Here is a 19847-nt window from a genome sequence, read left to right on the forward strand (position 1 = left end):
GGCTAAGGTCTTACGCTTTTGTGTCCTGTCCAATTTGTTGCCTAGGATTTTAGGGAGGGGATTTTAATGTGCTGCTGGGTGACTGGCTCAGCCAGGTTTAGGTAAGAGGTCCGCCAGTCACGATTATCTACTTGTTTCACTTCGATTTCTGTTGTATTTTGCTTGTGTTTCCTTTCCTTTTTAATGCGTTTCTTGTGCTCTTGCTTACCTCTGTATGTGAGGATTTGGAACTGTGTCAGGTCTGTGTCTTTTAGCCGTTCTCCTTGTTCTCTGTCCGTCTTCGTCCCTTCACCGTTTGTGTTCCTGTTTCTATGCGTTTGGGCGCTGATGACCACGCTGTTTAGAGCCCTAAAACCACAAACCATACGCGCACACACACACACACACACACACACACACACACACACACACCTGCTGAACATCAGCTGCAGGGCGCTATCCGCAAGGCGCAGTCTCAGGCTGTAGCGCATGTAGACGAGTACTGTTTCCTCTCCCATAACTACAGAAGTTTTCCCAGGATTAAGGATTCTTCTGTAGAGGCCGAAAGCAAATTTTGTAACTCCGATCAATCCATGCATGCCGGGCGACGTCAAATGCGCGCTCGCAATAAAGTAATTCTTGCTGAACTGAAAGTCTTTATTCTTATGAATCACGTTAAGCAAAGGTTGGACAACCACCAGTTTAGCTGGACCCGACATGGCTAAGATCGAAGTGTAGTATCCGTTCTTATCAGCATAATGCTGGCAAGGTCGTATGCAAAACACACTGATATGCGATGTATTTTCTTCAGTCATTGCTCTCCCGGCACCCGAATATGACGAACCTGCAGCGTGCAGGCTTCAGAATGTGGCCGGCCTTGCTGTGAGGGCAACCGCCGGTGTTTCTGCCGGACCTGCCCTGCGTTGAATACTTCCTCCCTCTTTTTTCTCCCGATTATGGCTGAGGGTTGCGAGATGCTCAGGCCCCATCTGGCCCCTGCTCGATCGAGGGGAGGCGATCTGGAGCGAGGCAGATGCAGACCAGTCCCGTGTGTGTCCAGCCTTTGCTGTCGGCACCGGCGGCAGAGTTGGTAGCGACGTATGAGCCTTCCACTCTGCTCGTCTTCCTTTTTTCCCCCGGCCAGCTACGTCTGGGTCCCCACCGGGGCTAACACAAGAATATGACTCTTTCCATCTTGGCCAGAATACATCACTGGGTTGCACCAAGATCTTATATCCCCGAGATAATTCTTAGTTACGTCGGCCCGAAACGTGATGCTCCGGTATCCGGTCTCCACCGTAGAGCTACACCTTCGCAGCTGTTTTTCATCCTTACCGACTGTGGACCTCTCCACCGTTCCTTTCCAATTTTTACCTCAATGATTAAATAAAATCTGTTCTTATCAGCTTAATATCTGATACGTCCTGCATCGCAGGACCAGAATATTAAACTCATTTTTGGTTCGTGACGGAGTGCTAGGGGCTTGCTCCACCTCTGTTGCGGGTTGGCCCGGCATTGCAGTACCCACCTAAACGCCGGTACGATGCGAATGCAGCGTCTGAAATTCAGCGCGCCCTTGGCGAGACGTCGCCGTACTGCCAAATTTATACTAAAACTGATTTTTCTGTTTCAGATGCACCAGCTGCTGTCCAGGACTTTGCCGCCACCACGCCTCCTGATGTCAGCGAGGAGGTCCTGACACCGATCACCGTCACAGAGGTGCAACAGAAGGCGAGCAATACTGCTCCTGGGGCAGACGGAGTCACCTACTCGGACTTGCGACGTGAGGACCCTGGCTGCCATGTGCTAGCTAAGATCTTGCGCTGCTGGGAAGAGCGGAAGACTCCAGTGCAGTGGAAAGTATCCACTACCGCCCTCATACGCAAGAAAGGGCTCATCTCGAACGTGACGAACTGCTGGCCTTTAGCATTGAGCTCCACCATCTCTAAGCTCTTTGCTCCAATCGTTGCGCATCGCACAACCCTCTGGGCAGAGCGTCAGAGGCTGCTCTCTCCAGAAAAAAAGGTCTTCCGCACGTTCGAAGGCTTCTATGAGCACAACTTTATTGTGCAGGCGGAAATTGATTATGCAAGACGCAGGGGAGGCGAAGCATGCTTTGCTTGGTTTGATCTAGCGAATGCTTTTGGCTCAGTGCCTCATGCTCACCTTCTCGGAGTACTGAACAGGATGGGACTACCAGAGCAATTGCATCAGGTAATTGTCGACATGTACAATGGTTGCTCCACCCACGTCCGGACACCTGACGGGCTAACGGAGGAGATAGAGATTCAAGCGGGGTCAAGCAGGGCTGGCCACCGTCGCCCATCGTCTTTAACCCCGCGCTCGAGCCGGTATTTCGGGCCGCAACCGCGCTCAGAAATGAGTGTGGTATTCCGCTTTGCGGCGTCAGTGTGAGTGCACTGGCGTATGTGGACGATATCGTGCTACTAGCGCGAGATTCAGGGGCGATGCAGACACTCCTCAATGTTGTGGATGAGGCGGCAACGTGGGCCAGGCTTACCTTCAAGCCGTCGAAGTGTGCCACGCTTCACATCTGCCGTCGCGAGACATTAGGCTCGGTATTCGCCCTGCAAGGGGGAGAGCCAGCCATGATCGGTGAGGGCGACGCCTACCTCCATCTTGGCGTCCCTACAGGGTACAAAGTCTCGCAGAAGCCAACGGATGCGATCGCTGCAATTCGACGTGACTTGGAGCTCCTGGACGCTTCCCTGCTGGCTCCCTGACAGAAGATTGACGCAGTGCTTGTCTTCCTCCTCCCCAGGCTTGACTTTGTTATACTTGGTGGAGCGGTACGCAAGGGGCCGCTGTCTGCACTCGATAAAGCAATCAAAGCGACAGACAAATCCTGGCTCTTCCTTCCACAGCGTGCTTTGACTGAACAGCTTTACCTCGCGCTGGGTGAGGGAGGTTGTGACCTGACGCCGCTCGTGGACGCCGCGGACATCTCCACCATCGTCCACGGCTTCCGCATGCTCCACTGCGCCGACGCTACCGTCCGCGACATCGCCTGGGCCACGCTATCTACGGCTGCGCACCGCCGACTGGGGAGGGAGCCGAGTAGGGCTGACTTGGCCACCTACCATAGCGGCAGGGTCGGGAGCGATCTCGCACTAGACGGAGGCGACATCCATTCAGGAACACCACAAGGCGCCTAGCGCAGCGTGGTGTTACCTGGCGCTGGAGTGATCTGTTTTCCGAGTTGCAGGTGGAGGTCTGCGGCTGGCCCGACTTCGCGGACGACGGTGAACATGGTGGCATCGGAGGGGTGACGCAGCCGGCTACGGGCGTGGCGGAGCCTGCGGCTACACGGCAACTCGAAGATGGCGGCGATGAACCGCAACACGAAGATGACAGCGTGGGACGCACCGCCAACACTAGCGCCGAGCATGTCTGAGTCGCGGACGCTCCGCGAGTGTCTGAGCCAGCGACTGCGCAACCTCCTACTCAGGAAACCTGATCCGGGGAAGGTGTTTTAGTGCACCAAGGAGTCCACAGCGTCCAACCACATCATGGCGGGAGGCAAATACACGCGCTTCACAGACTGGCGATTCATCCATCGTGCCCCCCTCCGGGTTTGGTGGTAAGAATAGGCCCACAGTATTCCTGCCTGTCGTAAGAGGCGACTAAAAGGAGTCTCAAACGTTTCGGCCTTATGTGATAGTCCCCTGTCGGGTTTGACCTCCATATCTCAAAATTTTTTCCGAAGAGCGAGCCGATTGGGGCAGGGCGCCTTACTTTGTGCATTGTGTCCATCTTGCGATCAGACCTTTCGCCAGCTTATTCGTCGTTGAATTGCAGTCCTGCCCACTCTCCATCTCTTGGGCACGACTACATTCCTGCGTGCAGATTACAACTTGCACTGTGCGGTGCCTCTTTCTGCACTGACGGAGACCATGGGCCACATGTTACCTAACATCCAGCATGGTAGCCAGTCCGTTGTGGTGGGACCGCCATGTACCCTGTTGGTTGTAGCCCCCTGACAACACAGGGATCGCTCTACTGATGCCTGCGCCGTTAAGTCCCCACGTATGCCAAGGAGTAGATGCCTCATCAGGACTCCCGGCAACGGCCATCCTGCCAGGTGGCTCTTGCTGCAGCTGGGTGGCGCCCGTGGGCATAGCCCCTGGTCAGAGTAGGTGGCATCAGGGTGGATGACATGCAATGAAGCGTGGCACATCTTCTCTTGCTGGTCGCCAGCCACCAGCAGCCTCTAAGCGTTCAAAAGCTCACTTTGAGGCTAATGTGTATGTATAACCCCAAATCGGTCCCCTCCCTGGCCACACCATGGGAGGAACGAAAGGCTGTGAATGACAGCGAAAGGTATTCGTCACAGTATCTCGTCTGTACCAGAGCTGACAGGGAATCATTTGTATCTGTGAAGCCTCAGTTCTTTGCAGAGCATTTAGAGGACAAGTTTGGGGAGGTGGAGGGCTGGTCCAAAATGCGGTCAGGGTCAGTCTTAATACAAACAGCATCCTCTGCCCAGTCACGAGCCTTGCTCATTTGTATGAACCTGTGGGATGTTTCTGTTACTATCACTCTGCATAAAAGCTTAAATATGGTCCAGGGCATTATTTTCCACGGAGATCTTCTATTACAGTCCGATGACGAGGTGCGCGCCAACTTAGAGCGACGAGGTGTCCACTTCATCTGGCGCGTCCACTGGGGTCCGAGGGATCACCAAGTTGCCACAGGTGCCTTCATCTTGGCCTTCCAGGGTGACACATTTCCTGAGAAGGTCAAGGTCATGGTGTACCATTGTCATGTCAAGCCATATCCCTCCCCCCGATGTGTTGCTTCAAGTGTTGGAAGTTAGCCCATATGTCTTCTCGCTGTGCTTCCAGCCTCATATGTCGCGATTGTGGTCGACCATCCCGTCCTGATACTCCATGTGCCCCGCCTCCCATCTGTGTTAACTGCGATGAGCACCATTCCCCTTGCTCGCCGGACTGTAAGATTCTACAAAAAGAACGGAAAATTATGGAATACAAGAACCTGGATCGATTTACCCACACTGAGGCTAAGAGGAAATTTGAACATAATCATCCAGTATGCATGACGTCCTCTTATGCCGCCACTGTCACTCCTGCTACAGTCCCCATAGCTGCACCACACACTGTCAGCCCTCAGAGCCAGAGGACCACACCTGCCTTCTTGATGGTGGGGAGCACTTCACTCCCTGTTGCTCTAGCTCCATCTACTTCAGGAGCAACACTCTTCCATTGGGGACACCAGTCCCCACTTCTACACCAGAGAAGCGTAAGTCTTCTTCAGCTTCTCTCGCTCGGAAGGGATCCCTTGGGTCATTCCCTCCCAGGTTCCTAACAGCGGCCCGGCAGACACCCACCAGTGGCTGAATTAAGCCACAAGTCGTGGTCGTCGAGCTTTGCGATCATCTTCGGTCCCAGAGACTGACTCCAATACGCCCTCCCAGCAACGGCAACCAAAGGAACACAGAAAAAGCGCCATTGAAGACCCGTAAGACCAAGGCACCTGCAGTGGCAACTACTCCACCACTACCTACAAGCTCTGCGTTTGAGCATGAGGTGGAAATTCTTGCGTCCACTGAGGACCTCGATCTCGCCGGTCCCTCAGACGCAATGGATAGCACTTAACCAGGCGCTCCATCGGAGGCAGCTGGTGACCCAGCGGCGTAATCTGACTACCCAGTCCCCTCACGACTTTCTCAGCCATGGACATTACCATCCTCCAGTGGAACTGCAGCGGTTTCTTCCACAATCTTGCTGAACACCGACAACTTCTCAGCCTGCAACCTATCTTCTGCATTGCTCTTCAAGAAACTTGGTTCCCTGCGGGTCAGGGGTTGGAATTGGCCCACGGTATTGCTGCCTGTCGTAAGAGACGACTAAAAGGAGTCTCAACTGTTTCGGCCTTTAATGTTGTGGTCCTCTCAGTGGTTTGACCACGCCATTTCCAAATTTTTCCGTTAGTGCGTACCATTTGGGGAAGGACGCCTTATGTGGTGCATGCTATATCCATCTTGCCCTAAGATCTGGCATATTCGTTATTGTCATGGAGTTGGACTTACACTGAGCTTCCGCCCACATCGGCTGCAGTGTGTTCTGGGTAGCCTACATTCCCTCCATTGTGCACTTCCATCTCTGCTCCCTTTAGTAATGGATATTGACGCCCGACACCCAGCACGGTAGCCAGTCCGTTGTGATGGGGTCGTCATATACCCTGTTGGTGGTAGCCCACTGACTACACAGGGATTGCACTGCTGATGCCTGAGCTGCTCCCTACCCACGTATGCCAAGGAGTAGATGCCTATCCCTCTGGGGCATCGGGACTCCTGGCAAAGGCCATCCTGCCAGGTGGTCTTTGCTGTGACTGGGTGGCGCCCATGGGGAGAGCGCCTGGTCAGAGTGGGTGGCATCAGGGTGGATGACCCTCAATGAAGCGTGGTACAAAATCTCTTGCTGGTGGGCCTCCACCAGCAGTCTCTAAGCGATCGAGGTCTAACCTCAACGCCAAGATATACGAACCCAAATCATTTCCCTCCCTGGCCACTCCATGGAAAGAACGTATGGCTAAAGAAGGCAGTGGAGATTATTCACCCCGGTACCTCGTGTGTACGCGAGTTGAAGGTGAATCATTTATGTCGACCAAGCCCCACTCTTTTGTGGAGCATTTAGAGGACGCCTTGTCCTAAATGCACTCTGGTTCAGTGCTCATCATAACAGCATCCTCTGCCCTGTCACGGAGGTTGCTCCCTTGTGTCAAGTTGGGGATGTTTCAGTTAGCATCACACCCATAAGAGTCTCAACATGGTCCAGGGTATTATATCCCACAAGGATCTTCTTCTGCAGTCCGACGATGAACTATGGGCCAACCTAGAACGACGAGGTGTTCACTTCGTCCGGCGCATCCAACAGGGTCCGAGGGATAATCAGGTAGCCACCGGTGCCCTCATCTAGGCCTTCGAGGGTGATGTCTTACAAGAAAAGGTTAAGGTAATGGTTTACCGTTGTGATGTGAAGACATATATCCCTCCTCCGATGTGGTGTTTTAAATGCTGTAAGTTCGGGAACATGTCATCCTGCTGTACTTCCTGCATCACGTGTGCTCCGCCTCCTATCTGTGTTAACTTTAGAGAACACCATTTCCCCTGCTCACCGGACTGTAGCATATTCCAGAGAGAAAGGAAGATAATGGAATTTAAGACCCTGGACCACCTGACCTACACTGAGGCTAGGCAGAAATATGAGCAGCTACATCCTGTGCCAATGACATCAACGTATGCCGCTGCTGTAACACTGGTTCGATCCTCTACCGCGTCTTCACACACAGTTGGCTCTCAGCTATGTCAGAATTCACCGGTCCCCTTGATTGTGGGTGGCACTTCACTCCCTGTTGCTCCTGCTCCATCTACTTCAGGAGCAACACCACCCCAACCATCGGGGACATTAGTTCCCACTTCCCAGCCGGAGAAGCGTGAGACTTCGTCGGCTACTGTCGCCAGGAAGAGGTCCCTTGGGGCCCTCCCATCCCAGGCTTTACCCAGTGCCAAAGTAGACACCTGCAAATATCAGAAGTAACCTCCGGTACTTGGTCTTAGGACCTCACGGTCGTTGTCTATCCCTGAGACTGACCCAATGAGGCCCTCCCAGCCAGACCCAGCAAAGGCACAGCGTGCAATGTAGTTGAAGAAAAAGGCTCCCAAGCATCCTGACATTGCGGTGGCACCTGTCCCACCGCAACCTTCCACCTCTGCGTCTGAGGATGAGGTGGAGATTCTGGCGTCTGCTGAGGACCTGGAACTCGCCAGTCACTCAGATGCGATGGATAGCTGTTGCACAGGTAGTGGAACTGCAAAGGTTTCTTCCAACAGCTAGCTGAGCTCCGACAACTTATCAGCCTTCATCCTTTCCTCTGTATTGCTCTACAAGAAACTTGGTTTCTGGCAATGCAAATTTCCGGCCTCCGGGTCTATCGGGGCAGCTTATGAAAGGGTGTCTGGTGGAGTCTGCATCTACGTTCTTCACCCGTTTCACAGCGAGTCTGTCCCTCGGCAAACACCTTTAGAGGCTGTCACTGTTCGGGTATGGAAGCCACAGTCTGTTACCATCTGCAGTCTTTATCTTCCACTGGATGTCCTTGCTGCGCTGATAGCGCAACTTCCACTGTCCTTCCTGTTACTGGGCGACTTCAACGCCCGTAACCCACTTTGGGGTGGGTCAGTGGCAACAGCTCGAGGCGCCACTGTTGAGAATGTATTGACACACCTAGACCTTTCGATATTAAATGATGGTGCCTTCACACATTTCAGTGTGGCACATGGCACGTACTCCACCATCGACCTTTCGATCTGCAGCCCTACCCTCTTACCATCTGTCCATTGGAGTGTGCATGACGAACTGTGTGGTAGTCACCACTTTCCGATCTTTCTGTCACTGCCACAGCATCACACTTCTGGGCGCCCTAGCAGGTGGGCTATGAATAAGGCTGACTGGGACTTGTTCTCCTCCACTGCCGCTATTGAGCCTCCCTCTAATGACGACATTGATGTGGCGGTTCACTCAGTCACCACCGTCATCGTTACTGCCACAGAATCTGCCATTACCCGTTCTTCTCGGTCCCCTCGGCGGAGGACTGTGCCTTGGTGATCGTCTGAGATCGCTGAAGCGATTAAAGATCGCCGGCGGGCGCTCCGGCGTGACAAGCGACATCCCTCCATAGAAAACCTCGTCGCCTTCAAACGGCTGCATGCGTGGGCCCGCCGCCTTATCCGCCAACGCAAGCAGGAGTGCTGGGAGCGCTATGTGTCCACCATTGGCCTCCTTGTGTCTCCATCGAAGGTCTGGGCCAAGATCCGACGCCTCTATGGCTATCGGACCCGTGTCAGCGTCCCTGCGCTCCTGGGCCAGATCGCATCTACTGTTAGATGCTGAAACACCTTTCAGTGGACTGCCAGCGACGCCCCCTCGACCTATACAACCGTATTTGGGTCGACGGTGAGTTTCCGTCGCAATGGCGGGAAAGCATTGTATCCCCGTTCTGAAACCTGGCAAGAACCCTTTGGAGGTGGACAGCGACCGCCCCATTAGCCTCACCAACGCTCTGTGCAAGTTACTTGAATGGATGGTAAGCCGGCGGTTGAGTTGGGTACTTGAGTCTCGTGGCCTTCTAGCTCCGTCTCAGGGTGGATTCCGTTAAGGCCGCTCTGCCGCCGACAATCTGGTGAGCCTGGAGTCAACCATCCGCACAGCCTTTGCCCGCCGTCAGCAATTGGTCCCTGTCCTTTTCGAGATACGGAAGGCGTACGGTGCGACATGATGTCATCACATCCTCTCTGCAATTCATGGTTTGAGTCTTCGGGATCCACAGCCGATTTTCATCAGAAATTTTCTGTCGCATCGAGCCTTCCACGTGCAAGTCTCGGCCTCCCACAGTTCCTCCCGAGTTCAGGAGAGCAGGGTGCCACAGGGATCTGTTTTAAGTGTCTGCCTGTTTTGAATAGCAATTAACAGGCTCGCTGTGGCGGCGGGAACGTCTGTCTCAGCGTCCTTGTATGCTGACGAATTCTGCCCTTACTATAGCTCTATTTGCAATGTAGCTGCTGATCGTCAGCTGCAGGGCGCTATCCGCAAAGTGCAGCGCATTAATTTCAGTTTTCGGCTGCCAAGACCTGCGTTATGCACTTCTGCTGGCGCCGCACTGTTCACTCGGAGCCGCGGCTTTATCCTGCCGGCGAACTTCGTGCTGTGGTGGAGACACATATGTTTTTGGGAGTGGTTTTTGATGCCCAGTTGACTTGGCTGCCTCATATTCGGCAGCTTAAACAGATGTGTTGGCGGCATCTTAATGCTCTGTGATGCTTGAGCCACACCAGCTGGGGCGCCGACCGATCTAACCTCATACTGCTCTACCAGGAGTTAATCCAGACCCGTCTGGATTATGGGAGCCTGGCTTATGGTTCAGCATCCCCTTCTGCGTTGCTGGTGCTGGACCCAATCCTTCACAGCGAAATACGCATTGCCACTCGTGCTTTCCGGACCAGCTCTGTGAACAGCTTACTTGTAGAGGCAGGTGTTCCTCCACTGCGGTTACAGCGCCAACATTTACTGGCTGCTTATGCTGCGCATGTTTGTAGCTTGCCCAGGCATCAAAATTATCATCTTCTGTTCCCAGGGTCAGGCGCCCATCTCCCAGAAGATCGGCCCCAGTCGGGTTGTACGATCGCGGTTCGATTCAGAGGGCTTCTCTCAGGGCTTGAGGCTTTCCCTCTTCCACCTACTTTCCGGGCCCCTCTGCATACACCCCCGTGGTGCGTGCCCCACCCATGCGTTCGGCTCGGATTGTAACAGGGCCCGAAGGACACAGTCCCTCCGGAGTCCTACCGCCACCGCTTTTATTCCATCCTAGCCATGTATCAGGGTTCTGGCGTTGTTTACACTGACGGTTCGATGGTTGCTGGTCGTGTTGGTTATGCTCTGACTCTAATGGACCACTACGAACAACGTTCATTGCCGGCTGGCTGCAGCCTTTTCACACCTGAGCTGGTCGCCATCTTTCGTGCTCTAGAGTATATCTGCTCCTACTCAGGTGAGTCCTTCATTATCTGTAGCGATTCCCTGAGCAGTTTACGAGCTATCGACCAGTGTTTCCCTCGTTCTCGTCTGGTGATGGCTATCCAAGGGTCCCTGCATACTCTTGCCGCTCTGTAGTCTTTGTGTGGACCCCAGGCCATTTTGGGATACCCAGCAATGAAAATGTTGACCGGCTGGCGAAAGAGGCCACCAGTGAAGCATCTCTGGACATCGGCCTCACGGCACCTGATTCACGAGCGATTTCCCGCCGCAAAATTTTCGAGCTTTGGGACAATGATTGGCGCAACCTGACCACGCCAAACAAACTCCGTCCTATCAAGGAGACGACGACTGTGTGCCATTCATCCTTGCGAGACACTCGCGGGGACTCAGTAGTCTTTTGTTGGCTCCACATTGGCCACGCCCACTTAACACACAGTCATTTACTGCGGCATGAGGACCCGCCACTCTGTCGATGCGGGTCGGCTTTGACGGTGGTTCACATTTTGTTGGCCTGTCCACTTTTAACTATGCTCAGGCAGACCTTTGCGCTGCCCTATGCACTCCCTGCCCTTTTAACTGATGACACTGCCATGACAGGCTTAGTTTTGCGCTTTATTCGGGTAGGGGATCTTATCATTTATTCTGAGTGTTTGTTATGTTCTTTTGTGTTGATTCTGACCTTTGGCCTACGGTTTTAGACTGCGTTTTTAATATGCTTCTCGGTGGTTTGCTGTTCTTTTTTTTTTCTCTATGGTCAGCCAACCACTGTTTGGTTTGTCTGATCTTTGTCTGAGTCTTTCTTGTCCTGTGCTGTCTGCCGTCTTTTCTGTTGTTCGTTTTGTATTCTCTGTGTGTGATACTAGTTTTTGGAAAAAGGCACCGATGACGGTAGCAGTCTGGTCCCTTTAATCCCACAAACCAACCATCCACTGCGAGTCTGTCCCTCTACAAACACCTTTAGAGACTGTCGCTGTTCTGGTGTGAACGCCACAGGCTATTACTGTCTGCAGTCTTTACCTTCCACCAAATAGTGATGTCACCCAGCATGTCCTGCCTGCGCTGATAGCCCAATTGCCGCCACCTTTCTTGTTACTGGGCAACTTCAACGCCCATAACCCACTGTGGGGTGGGTCAGTGGCAACAGCTATAGGCGCCACCGTTGAGAACGTATTGGCACAGCTCGACCTCTCCCTTTTATACGATGGTGCCTGCACACATTTCAGTGTGGTGCATGGCACGTTCTGCTCCATCACCTTTCGATCTGCAGCCCTAGCCTCTTGCCTTCTGTCCAATGGAGTGTGCATGACGTCCTGTGTGGTAGTCACCACTTTCCGACCTACGAATAAGGCAGACTGGGATTTTTTCTCCTCCAATGCCGCTATTAAGCCTCTCTCTAATGACGCCACTGATGCGGTAGTTCACTCGATCACCACCGGCATCGTTACTGCCGCAGAATCTCCCATTCTCCATTTTTCTCGGTCCCCTCAGCGGAGGACTTTGCCTTGGTGGTCGCCTGAGATCGCTGAAGCGATTAAATATCGCCAGCGGGCGCTCCAGCGTCACAAGCGATATCCCTCCATGGAACACCTCATCGCCTTCAAACGGCTGCGTGTGCGGGACCGCCGCCTTATCCGCCAACGCAAGCAGCAGTGCTAGGAGTGGTATGTCTCCATCATTGGGCTCCATGTGTCTCCATCGCAGGTCGGGCCAAGATTACACTCCCCTATGGCTATCGGACCCCTGTCAACGTCTCTGTGCTCTCATTGAACGGAACAGTTTGTACTGATTCCGACGTAATTGCAAACCACTTGGGAGAACATTTTGCTCTGAGTTCCGCTTCTGCGAATTACCCACTGGCCTTCCGCTCCATTAAAGAGCGGATGGAACGTCGGAGCCTTCCATTTCGCAACCAGCATGCTGAATCCTGCAATCTTCCATTGAGTGAGTGGGAATTTCACAGTGCCCTAGCCGCTTGCCCTGATACAGTTCCTGGTCCAGATCGCATCCACTGTCAGATGCTGAAACACCTTTCAGTGGACTGCCAGCGACGCCTCCTCGAACTTTACTACTGTATTTGGGTCGAGGGTGAGTTTCCGTCGCATTGGCGGGAAAGCATTGTTATCCCCATTTTGAAACCTGGCAAGAACCCTTTGGAGGTGAACAGCTACCGCCCCATTAGCCTCACCAACATTCTGTGCAAGTTGCTTGAACGGATGGTGAGCCAGTGGTTGAGTTGGGTACTTGAGTCGCGGGGCCTTCTGGCTCCGTCTCAGGGTGGGTTCTGTTAAGGCCGCTCTGCCACTGACAATCTGAAGAGCCTGGAATCAGCCATCTGTATGGCCTTTGCCCACCGTCAGCACTTGGTCGCTGTCTTTTTCGAAGGCATACGATACGACATGGCGTCGTCACATCCTCTCTACGCTTCATGGTTGGGGTCTTCGGGGACCTCTGCCGATTTTCATCCGAAATTTTCTGTTGCATCGAACCTTCCGCGTGCAAGTCGCGGCCTCCCATAGTTCCTCCCGAGTTCAAAAGAATGGTGTGCCATAGGGATCTGTTTTAAGTGTCTGCCTGTTTTTAATAGCAATTAACGGGTTCGCTGCAGCTTTGGTGACGTGTGTCTCAGCGTCCTTGTATTCTGACGACTTCTGCCTTTACTATAGCTCTATTGGGAATGCAGTTGCTGAACGTCAGCTGCAGGACGCTATCCGCATGGTGCAGCCTTGGGCTGTCGCGCATTAATTCCAGTTTTCGGCTGCCAAGATCTGCGTTATGCATTTCTGCCGGCGCTGCACTGTTCACCCGGAGACGCAGCTTTATCTTGATGGCGAACTTCATGCTGTGGTAGGGTCACATACGTTTTTGGGAGTGGTTGACTTGGCTCCCACATACTCGGCAGCTTAATCAGATGTGTTGGCGGCATCTTAATGCTATGCGATGCTTGAGCCACACCAGCTGGGGCGCCGACCGATCTAACCTCTTACTGCTCTACCAGGCGTTAATCCGGTCCCGTCTGGATTATGGGAGCCTGGCTTATGGTTTAGCATCCCCTTCTGCGTTGCGGGTGCTGGACCCTATCCTTCACAGCGGGATACGCCTTGCCACTGGTGCTTTCCGGACCAGCCTGTGAACAGCTTACTTGTGGAGGCAGGTGTCCCTCCACTGCGGTTACAGCGCCAACATTTACCGGCCGCTAATGCTGCCCATGTTTGTAGCTTGCCCAGACATCCAAATTATCATCTTCTGTTCCCAGAGTCAGTCGTCCATCTCCCAGAACGTCAGCCCGAGTCAGGTTGTTCGATCGCGGTGTGAGTCAGAGAGCTTCTCTTGGGGCTTGAGGTTTTCTCTCTTCCACCTCCTTCCCAGGCCATTACGAACAACCATCCTTGCTGGCTGGCTGCAGCGTCTCACTGCTGAGCTGGTCGCCATCTTTCGTGCCCTAGAGTCTATCCGCTCCTGCTCAGGTGAGTCCTTCGTTATCTGTAGCGACTCCCTGAGCAGTTTAGGAGCTGTCGACCTGTGCTTCCCTCGCTCCCGTCTGGTGATGGCTGTCCAGGAGTCCTTCCATGCTCTTGCCCGTTGCGGCCGCTCTGTGGACCTCCCATGTTGAGATACCCGGCAATAAAAATGTTCACCGCCAGGCGAAAGAGGCCACCAGTAACCCATCTCTGCACATTGGCCTCCTGGAGACTGATTTGCGAGCTGTCTTACGCCGCAATTTTTCGCGCTTTGGGCCGCTAAATGGCTCGATCTGACCACGCCCAATAAACTCCGTGCTATCAAGGAGACGACGACTGTTGCGCTTCTCCATGCGAGTCTCTCGCAAGGAGTCTGTCGTCCTCTGCTGACTGCACATTGGGCACACACGGATGACGCACGGCCACTTATTCCGCCGTGAGGACCCCCCTCTATGTCGCAGCGGGTCAGCTTTGACAGTGGTCCACATTTTGTTGGCCTGTCCACTTTTAACTTTGCTCAGGCAGACGTTTGCGCTGCCTGATGCACTCCCTGCCTTTTTAACTGATGACAACGCTATGGCAGGCTTAATTTTGCACTTTATTCGAGGTGGGGGCTTTTATCACTCAATCTAAGTGTTTGTCCTTTTGTATTGATTCTGGCCTTTGGCCAACGATTTTAGTCTGAGTTTTTAGTGTGTTTTTTTCTTTCAGGTGAATGGCTTTTCCTTCCTTGTCTCTATGGTCGGCCAACCACTATGACACTCTGTGTGATTTTAATTCGTTTTGTCTGAGTCTGTCTTGTCCTGTGTCGTCTGTTGTCTCCATTATTCGTTTTTACTCTGTGTGGGTGTTTTTAAGTTTTGGAACAAGGGACCGATGACCGAAGTAGTCTGGTCCCTTTAATCCCACAAACCAACCAACCAACCAATCATCCTTCGCGCCAGGCTCGGAGTCGTGCCTCTCAACGGCTGCCGCCGTTTCGATGGGTGGGCAAACAATAACAAAGCCTGCCGACGCTGTGGCCACAACAAAGAGACGCTCCCGCACGTGATCAATGCGTGTATGGTTCACTCAGCAGCACTAAAATATCGCCACAACGTGGTCCTCGACCGCCTCGCGACAGCCGTCGCTGGGCGGCCAAGAAGAGGAATCGCTGCTGTTCCTGACATCAGGATCAACCAAACTGTCATAGGGACAGCAGTGGGCTGCGTCCGGACCTCGTAGTAACCGACGAGGCCACGAAGACTGGGACCATCGTCGATGTGATAATCCACTTCGAGAATAGGCGGATTGCGCTCGACAACGCTCGACAGCTACAGAAGATAAAATACGCTGACGTTTGCATGGAAAAGCGGTCTGCGTGGCACCACCTGGAGAAGGTGTGTTTCCTTCCGAAACTGGGTTAAAACCGCCAGGAGACCCTCTAATTCCCGGAAATCTTCAGAATGTCTGAAGTGCTCTGTGGCTCAGAGGAACCTGAGTGGGGCAGGGACCGTAATGTCTTATCCCATGGCCTTGATGTGGCCCTGGCGCTCAGTAACCCCCTTAGATGGGGTGAAGCTAACACGGGAAGGGCCGTCCATTCATGACGTTAAAAGACTAGCCCTTAACTGGGTGCAATCCTCACTGAACTGCACTGGCCCACCGTGAATTATCAAAAGCGGTGGGTGAGACATGGTCAGCCATGATCCCCCAGTAGGTGTGGAGGCCCTCCAGGGAACGTAACTCAGGTTTGAGTGCAGCACCGTCTCGATGATGTCAAACTCCACAACATAAGACCCATACCATCATTTTTCATCACATGATCACTCTCATAACACCTCCGGGCTGTGGAACGGTGAGGGTTGTCGTTGTGTCAAGGAAGGACATTAAACTCCTGTCAAGGTAGGACGTTAAACGCCCCCAACCCAAGGCGAAAGCGAAGGGTGCGTGGCACAGGGGGAGCTGTGTCTGAGGGACTGACCATCTGTCCCTCCCTCAATTCGCAGGGCACAAGACCAGTTGGTGCTCTGCATGCCGGCGACCTCGTTTGTCAGCGTGGGACCTCAGCACAAGTCTGCAAGAGCGCTTCGCCGTGCCCATGGGTGACCGGGGCGTGTTCTGCCAAACCCAGGAGGTGGTGACATCACCTGGGCCAGGTTAGCTGGGTCCAGACCGTTGAACGACTTGGTGACCGGCCCGCCACCTGAGTAGGAGCGGGTCCTTGGCCTGTAGGTGGGAGCTCGTGCAGGTAGGCGGCGAAGGACGAGAAGTGCATCCGCTTCTCCGGAGTGCGGGGTGCACTTGCCGATGATCCCTGGGAGAAATCGTCGGTGACGAGGCCACTGAAGGGGACCAGTACACTGGCAACAGTGTGCTGAACTCGGCGGCTCAGGGAGCATTACTGATACTCATGGGGCTGTGCCCCCTTGATGTAAAAATCAGGGAGCGGGCTGCATGGTATTGGGTCAAAAAGGGGCAAATTGAAAAAACTAGGGATGTCATGGGGGTCAGAGTGGGGAGAAAAAAATATCAATTAAAAGAAGGGGAACGGAACTCTGGCAAGAAATCTGGGATGGGGATGAGACAGGAAGAAGAACTCACCACTTATTACCAAACGTTCACGAAAGATTAAGGATGAAGTATTTCCAGCCAAGTAAGGGACTGCTGCACTTCCTCACTGGGCATGGCCCTTACCCGGCATATCTTTGCCGGTTCGGGAAAAGAGCGACACCATCGTGTGACTGTGGTGCCCGAAATGGGCACATCGGATCATGTGGTCTACGAGTGTCCGCTTTTTGACGACGTTGCAGCTAACTTACGGAATTCACTGCCTAACACAGACACCTTTCACCTTATTAGAGACCCTACCACCTTCACTATCATCGATAAACTGGCTAGCGAGGTATCCGCCAAGGTCCTAAGGGAATATAGAAGGGAGATCGAGTAGATAGGAAACCAACATGTGACATCACGCACCATCCCATTCCGCCAGGGTGTGTACTGGCCGACCGTCAATGGCGATCGGAATCCGACGCATCCAGGACTAGGGGGAGGCTGCGACCACACCGATTAGAGACTACAGCACACCGACTATGACTGATAGAAAATTATTATTATTTTTGCTTGTAGAAATAGATAATAGAATATTTTCTTAAGACCTGCAGCGATTGCGGTAAGGCCACCCCAGTGCCAGGGGCACACCCACTGGGATTAGCTCGGTGGGCATGGCCATGAAACAGTAGGTTTATATTATATACTGGCACACCTGTAACGCTGCAGGATGTAGTTGTTAGTAGTAAGTAGATTAGAGTTGATGGCATGGTAGACGAATAGTAGATCATATAGATACCCGTAGAACTAACTTCCTGTAGCTGATACAAATAGTAGAATATAAAAGATTTGGTAAATGCTGCTAAAATGTAACACTGTATCTAATTTCGACCCACTAATGATTTTAGGTGGTGGGCTACATTGTATAACATTGGGTTTTGATGAATAAAGATTTTTTTCTTTTTTTTTAAAAAATGTACGCCGACGTTGCACGCGGATTAGCCGCTCGCGGTTATTCCGTCACTGTTAACTGAGACGTGTTTCTGTCCGTCTCGTTTAAACACGCGCCCTAGTTACGCCTTGGCTTCCCGCCGGCGCTTTTCTGCGTGGCGGCGCCGTCTGTTCTCTTCGTCTCATGCCCCGCCCTCTAGGTCGGTGGAGTGGAGTGACAGTAGTGAAGCGTGGCAGGATGCCATCGACTCCGGCAGTGCTTATTTGTCTTACTTGCGGTGGTTTGTGTGGTGTCGGCCGGCTCATTCCACCGTGAGGTTCTACGGCATAGCGTGTCTGACTTGGAGAAGCCGTTAGCTCCGATTATGCTTGTTCTTGTCGGAAGAGAATTGAAATAAGGAGCTGTGAAGTTGTTGTTCCGGAGAATAGTGGGAGTCGCCGAGGACGGTTGCTCCGGGAATGTTTTGAGCACTGAGGGCGGCATGTTTTCCTCCGGGACTGAAGTTGAGTATATTTCGCTATTGCCGTTGTGCTTTTGACTTGCTATTGCCTGGTATTAGGGTGGTGTTTGCGTCTTCCTTTATGTTACTGCCGCCGACATTGTGTGTTTTCCGTCCACCGGTTTAGCTCGCCAGTCCTGAACCTATGAAGGAAAAGGTTGAACGTTAGTTCTGCACTGCGTTTGCGGAGTTTGACTTCGATTGTGTAGGTTGTTCTTGTACTGCTGGGCTGGTTCCTCGGTTAGGCGTCGACGTGAGCGTGGATTTCTTGGTTAAACTTTGCAGTAGGCACTCCGGGCATGGTCGATGCTGTACAACGAGGATAGTAGAACATGTTGAATCAAAGGCTGTGAATGTAAACTGTTGCTCTGTCATATCACGCTAGGAGACTGTCTAATTAGGTACTGATGTATTGGTGTCTATCTATTGATTCTTGTGACCAATTTGGTAGTCAGTTCCAAGCCTACGTGTTCTATGTATGTGAGAGAAAGAAAAGAAATTTGTGAAGTATGTGGCTGTGCACACCTTAAAAGTTGTTGGTGCATGTGTTTATCTTAGATTGTTTTAATACCGTATGTTATCAGCCCCCTTTTAGACTGAATATTTTACAGGGTTAGAGAATTTTATTTGTATGTTTGCCTATATGAACAGTGTCGATTGAGCTGGTGGCTTTTACACCAGTTTGTGAAATGTGGCAGCTTTACGCTGCGGTTTAATTATTTGTAATTGAAGGGCATCATGTATTTCTTCTTTGGGGCTCGCCTTGTATTTCTCCTATTTTGTACTAACTGAAGATTGTAAATCATGATATTGGGGCACGATGACTGATTGGTAGCCTTGCAGCTGCTTTTATTTCATACTCAGCAACTGTGGTTAAACTTTTGTAAATTTTCTGGCCATGTTGGTGTGCGATTGTTTGCATTTTAAATTTAGATTTTATGAAAGTTCACCTTTTAGAAGTATATGCATGTATTGCTGTCCCTAGGTTATAAGCTGGATAGTATCAATTGATTTATTTAAGGTTGCGAGGTTTTAGGGAATTGCTTAACTGTATAATAGTTCTTAATGCTTAATGTGGATTCTAAATGTACTGCGGCCATTAAGGCTCGATTACTGATAAATCTGTTGATTTGCCTTCTATTGGAGAACTTGCCTAACCTTAACCATCGGCCAGCTCTTCAGGCTGAGCTGTTTATTAAGTACCTTGATGAATTGGCCCTTCAGAACCCCCGCCCCCTTTTTGGAAGCTCTACAGCCCTTAAGGCTTTGAAATCTAGTTTAACTACTTAACCTCCCTTGCTAGTGTACTGGGGCCCCTAAGGCCGGCTTACTGATAAATTCCTTGCCCTTACTTACTTATTCCACAATTTGACTAATTTCATTTATTACCTGGCCCTTAAGGTCTAGTTGTTAATAAGCACTTATTTTCCAGTTGATATTTTTATTAAGATTTTCTTATCTTGTTAATTTGGCCCTTCAGGTCCCTTACTTGGAAGTTTCATGGCCCTTCAGGTCTTTGTTTCACACTATACCCATTGATTAAAGGGGTGCTAAACTGTTGGAAAATCTGCTCTGTAGTTAAAGTCTAGTTAACTATTTTTGTGGCCCTTCAGGCTCAAACCTTATGTTCATACGTTTATATTTGAAAATTTTCTTTGTGTGTGGTATTGGCCTTTTATATCTTAAATTTTGAAGTGAAGTGAATTTTGGTTGCAAATTTACTAGCTGAACACGTTATATGTATTCTTGCTGAATTGGCCCTTCAGGCTTTCTTTGCGATTGCAGCCCCTAAGGAATACTGATTACTATGTTGCGTGCTACAATGTTAAATTGTTGATGAACTAATTTCTTAA

The 19847-nt window shown here is 51.8% G+C and overlaps 1 non-coding gene across 1 annotated transcript; it reads left to right on the forward strand.

Annotated features, from left to right (window-relative positions):
- The first annotated feature begins 1335 nt into the window (after positions 1-1335).
- On the forward strand, positions 1336-1530 carry LOC126096482 (U2 spliceosomal RNA). The gene has a single exon (XR_007522056.1). It is a non-coding gene; the product is annotated as a U2 spliceosomal RNA (small nuclear RNA).
- The last annotated feature ends 18317 nt before the right edge of the window (positions 1531-19847 follow it).

Source organism: Schistocerca cancellata, chromosome 1 (assembly GCF_023864275.1).
Source record: "Schistocerca cancellata isolate TAMUIC-IGC-003103 chromosome 1, iqSchCanc2.1, whole genome shotgun sequence".
NCBI lineage: Eukaryota > Metazoa > Arthropoda > Insecta > Orthoptera > Acrididae > Schistocerca > Schistocerca cancellata.